Below are 5,481 nucleotides of genomic sequence, written 5' to 3'. Positions count from 1 at the left end.
CGCATGCTGAGCTGTCTCGACGAGGTCGGTGCAGATGTCCGGCTCAGGGCCTCGTCCACCAATCTTGCCAATGAAAATGTGAATGCTACCAAAGGGGACCCGGTACCCGTACTCAATTGAGCTGGCCTCTGGTCCCCAGCCTATGTCGTCGATGTAGAGCTTGCCGCGACGACTCTTAGTCATCCGGCCTACAGCGTAGCCCTCGAGTCCTTCAAAGCGGCTCTCCAAGAACCGGAAACCATCGTGCGATAGCCCCACGGTGGGCGCCAACTGTCATGGTTTTGTCATGGCAGATGTCCTAGAGAAAGGACTTAGTCGTAGAGCCATCGCGACGGGTTATCTTGAAAGGGTTAAACCGGACACAAGGATGCAAGAGAGTTTATACTAGTTTGGCCCCTTCAATGAAGGTAAAAGCCTACGTCTAGTTGTGATGGAATTGATGGGGTTTCGATGACTAGGGAGCAAACAAGCTTCGCCTATGTCTCGAGTTGTTGTCTGTCCTCTGAACCGCTGCCGGGTCGTCCCCTTATATACATGGGTGACGACCGTCGATTCACAGATTCCCAATACCGGCTCATAGATGTGTCCGGTTTGGTCTCTAATTATTCCTAACTTACAATACAAGTTAGATACCAACGCCGGTTTACGACTACAGGCCTTAAACCGACCATGGGCCTTGAGCTCTCATCTGCCTTCTTGGACTTTAACATAATTAACTACTGATGAAGTTAACCCGGCCCAGATAGGACGGTTCAGCACCCGCAACAACCCTGCTGCCCCGGAGCAGGGTGAAGCCAGTGGAGCTAGGGATGAGAATCTGCCTCAACTGCCTTCTCTGGCCGAAGTTATGCTGGAGGCAGAAAGAAACAAGCGTGAGACTAACCGCTTGCTGGAGCGGATTGAGCAGAATAATGCACGTCATCAGAGGAACGACTTGGTGTCAATCAATGAATTTCTCAAGTTGTACCCACCGAAGTTTAATCATTACGTCGAGCCCCTCGATGCAGATGATTGGCTTCGCAGCATCATCCATAAGCTACGTTCTGCCAACGTAGCCGAAGCTGATAAGGTTACTTACGCTGCCTATCACCTCAAAGGCCCTGCTAGCCTTTGGTGGGACAACTTTGAGGGTATGGCCCGGCTGGCCAAATCACTACTTGGGCTGAATTCAGTGAGGCTTTCCGTGAGCATCACATTCCGGAGGGTCTCATGGATCGTAAGTGGGAAGAATTCTGCAATTTCACCCAAGGCAGACTGACCGTGAATGCATACAGCCGTGAGTTTGGAAATCTGGCATGTTATGCTCCTGAAGAGGTATCCACCGACGCCAAGAAGCAGGCAAGGTTCCGCAAGGGACTTAGCCCCGAGCTTCGCTGTGATCTCAGTCTGCATGAGTGCACCTCCTTTTAGAAGCTGGTGAATAAGGCCATCAGTGCTGAGACAGATTAGACTGACTATGATGCTTCATGTAAGCACTCCCGTGACTTTGGTTCTTCATCGGGCTCTGGATCTCAGAAGCGCCGGGTGCGGATTCCAAACAAAGCTCTGCCACCCAGGTTCACTCCGAGGCCATCCTGTGAGGCACCTCGCGCCAACCAGTAGTTCGCACCTCCTAAGACCTATGGTGGCCGTGCTGCTAATGCTGCTCCATGCCCCAATGTTGTGACATGCTTCAAGTGCGGAGAGCCGGGTCACTACAGTCGAGAGTGTCCCCAGAACAACAACCCCAACCAGTCTGGAAAGTCCGTTGGCCGTGGTAAGCCAGCGGGAAAGGTACTTTATGCCAAGCCAGCCACCAGTACACGTGGCCATGTCAACTATGTCTCAGCTGAGGATACTCATGATGATCCCAACATGATCCTTGGTACGCTCCTTGTTAACTTCCATCCGACATCTGTTCTTTTCGATACTGGAGCATCTCACTCATTTATTTCTGAGAGCTATGCTCGAGTGCATAAGACGACATTCTGTGACATGCCCACCACCATGGAAATTCAAAGCCCTGGCTCTAGATGGAAAACTTCTAGAGTAAGCCATGGGACTGAAATTCTTGCCGATAGACTTGTCTTCCTTGCATCACTAATAGCTCTCAAGTCCTCAGACATAAACATCATCTTGGGTATGGACTGGATGTCAGCCCATTATGCTAAGATTGATTGCTCTACTTGAACTGTTCAACTTACTCATCCATCGGGCAAGACAGTCAATGTTTCGACCCGAGTGTCTGAGCGTCAGCTCTACTACCTAAATGCCAACCCTCTTCCAGACCTTGAAGATATTCCGGTAGTCCGTGACTTTCTGGATGTCTTTCCAGGAGAACTGCTAGGTGTTCCACCTGACAGGGATGTCGAGTTCGTGATAGATGTTGTTCCAGGAACCGTCCCGATCTCTAGAAGACCCTATAAGATGGCACCCGTAGAACTAGCCGAGCTTAAGAAACAACTCGATGAGTCCTTGAAAAAGGGTTTCATCCGTCCTAGTTCTTCTCCATGGGCTTGCCCCGTCCTCTTCGTCAAGAAGAAGGATGGAACGAATCGGATGGTTGTAGATTACCGACCTGTCAACTTGGTCACTATCAAGAACAAGTATCCGCTCCCCAAGATCAACGATCCGTATGATCAGCTCGCTGGATCCTCAGTCTTTTCCAAAATGGATTTGAGGTTGGTCTACCATCAAATCAAAATCAAAAATGGGGACATTCCCAGAACGGCCTTTGTTACTCGTTATGGCCAATACGAGTACACCGTCACGTCCTTCGGTTTAACCACTGCCCCAGCCACCTTCTCTCGGTTAATGAACTCGATCTTCATGGAGTATTTGGATAAATTCGTCGTGGTATACCTTGACGATATACTCATCTACTCCAAGAATGAGGAAGAACATGCCGAACATCTAAGGCTGGTATTGACGAAACTTCGAGAGCATCGCCTTTATGCCAAATTCTCCAAATGTGAATTTTGGTTGCCATAAGTGACCTACCTAGGCCATGTAATCTCTGGTAAGGGTGTTGCCGTCAATCCCGAGCGAGTTCAAGCTGTCCCTGATTGGACTCCACCTGAGACAGTCAAGCAAGTTCGGAGTTTCCTTGGCTTAGCGAGCTATTGTCGCCGCTTTGTCGAGAATTTCTCCAAGGTTGCTAAACCTCTAACTGAACTCCTCAAGAAAGATAAAAAGTTCGAGTGGACCCCACACTACGAGTTCATCTTTCAAGAACTGAAAAGACACCTGGCATCTGCTCCCGTACTGGTACCACCAGATTTCTCCAAGGACTTTATTATCTATAGCGACGCCTCGCGACAAGGACTAGGTTTCATACTCATGCAAGATCATCAGGTAATTGCCTATGCTTCACGGTAATTACACCCACACGAGGAAAACTATCCCACACATGATCTAGAGCTTGCAGCTGTAGTCCATGCACTCAAAACATGGCGACATTACCTCTCGGTAATCATTGCGAGATTTACACCGATCACCAAAGCCTGAAATACATCTTCACCCAACCGGATTTGAATCTCAGGCAAAGACGTTGGGTTGAGTTGATCTCAGATTATGACTTAGGGATAACTTACAACCCGCGAAAAGCCAATGTTATGGCTGATGCACTAAGTCGTAAACCCTATTGTAACAATCTGATGTTACAACAAGGTTAACCACTTATCCATGAGGAATTTCTGAAGCTTAATCTTCACATTGTTCCTAGAGGATTCCTATCCACCCTGGTGGCGAAACCTACCCTTACGGATCAGATCATCAAAGCACAGAAGGTAGATTCGGGAATCTCCCATATTAAGAGAAACATTAAGAAAGGAGTCACGAATTATTTCTCCATTGATGATCAAGGTGTCGTATTCTTTGGAAACCGCTTAGTGGTTCCCAAGGCACGAAAACTGAGGCGGCTGATCCTTAAGGAAGCTCATGAATCCCCTCTCACCATTCATCCCAGTAGTACTAAAATGTATCAAGACCTACGCCAAAGGTTTTGGTGGACTAGGATGAAGAGAAAAATTGCTCAATACATTGCTAGTTGCGACGTCCGTCATCGTGTTAAAGTAGAGCATCAACGGCCTGCTAGCACCCTTCAACCTTTGGCTATTCCTGAATGGAAATGGGATAAAATCGGTATGCATTTCATTACCGGGTTTCCCAGGACCAAGAGAGGGAATAATGCTATCTTCGTCGTTGTCGATTGTATTTCCAAAGTAGCCCACTTCCTACCTGTTCGTGAGAGTATAACCACTAGCCAGCTAGCTGACTTGTACATCTCCCAAATAGTGTCTCTTCATGGTGTTCCATTGGAGATTAACTCAGACCGTGGAAGTCTATTCACCTCTTGATTTTGGGCAAGTTTCCAAAATGCTATGGGAACTCGTCTCTCCTTTAGCACCGCCTTCCACCCCCAATCAAGTGGCCAAGTAGAACGAGTCAATCAAATTCTGGAGGATATGCTCCGAGCTTCGGTCATCTCTTTCGGTTTGGATTAGGAGAAATGCCTTCCATTCGCCGAGTTCGCTTATAACAATAGTTATCAAGCTAGCTTGGGAAAAGCTCCATTCGAAGTTCTCTATGGACGAAAATGCCGAACGCCTCTTAATTTGTCAGAAACCGGGGAAAGACAATCTTTGGTCCGGATATGATTAAGGAAGTAGAAGAGCATGCTCGCATTATTCGTGAGAAATTGAAAATAGCCCAATCTTGTCAAAAGAGCCAATATGACCGCAAACATAAGCTCATGACTTATGCAGTCGGTGAGAAGGCTTACCTTCGGGTTACTCCTTTGAAGGGAACCCATCGTTTTGGTATCAAAGGCAAATTGGCTCCTCATTACATTGGAACCTTTCGCATTCTTGCCAAATGAGGAGATGTTGCCTACCAATTGGAACTACCTCCGCATCGTTCCAGAGTTCATGATGTCTTCCACGTTTCTCAACTCATGCATTGCTTTGCGGATCCTATCCGTGGAGTGGACCATGAAACGCTTGATCTCCAAGATAATCTCACATATCAGGAATACCCCGTTCGCATACTTGACCAAGCCGAGCATACCACTCGACGCCATAATGTCAAGTTTCTCAAGGTTCAATGGTCACACCATTCCGAGAAAGAAGCCACATGGGAAGGGAGGATCGTCTTCGACTTGAGTACCCCACCTTCTTTCCGCCGGACCCTAAATCTCGGGACGAGATTCTTTGGAGTGGGGGTGAGTTGTCACATCCTAGCTAGTTCATGCATTAGAGTGTTGCATCATGTTTACTTTTCCAAAAACTTGAAATGGGGATGACAGAACCCCCAGCACCCCCCTGGAAACAACTAGGTCTTTACTAAAATCTTTTTCAATGAACCTGAAATGCCCTTCTAAAAAGTCGTCATCACAAGATCATTGAATTATATCATATGTAACTTGCATTTGGGCATTTAAATGCTAGTAAATATTTTAAATGTCCAAATAATCCCAAACTAAAATGTTCCATGTTGGATATG

Source organism: Triticum urartu, chromosome 7A (assembly GCF_056163025.1).
Source record: "Triticum urartu cultivar PI428250 chromosome 7A, HENAU_Tu73, whole genome shotgun sequence".
NCBI lineage: Eukaryota > Viridiplantae > Streptophyta > Magnoliopsida > Poales > Poaceae > Triticum > Triticum urartu.
This window is presented reverse-complemented; position numbering follows the sequence as displayed.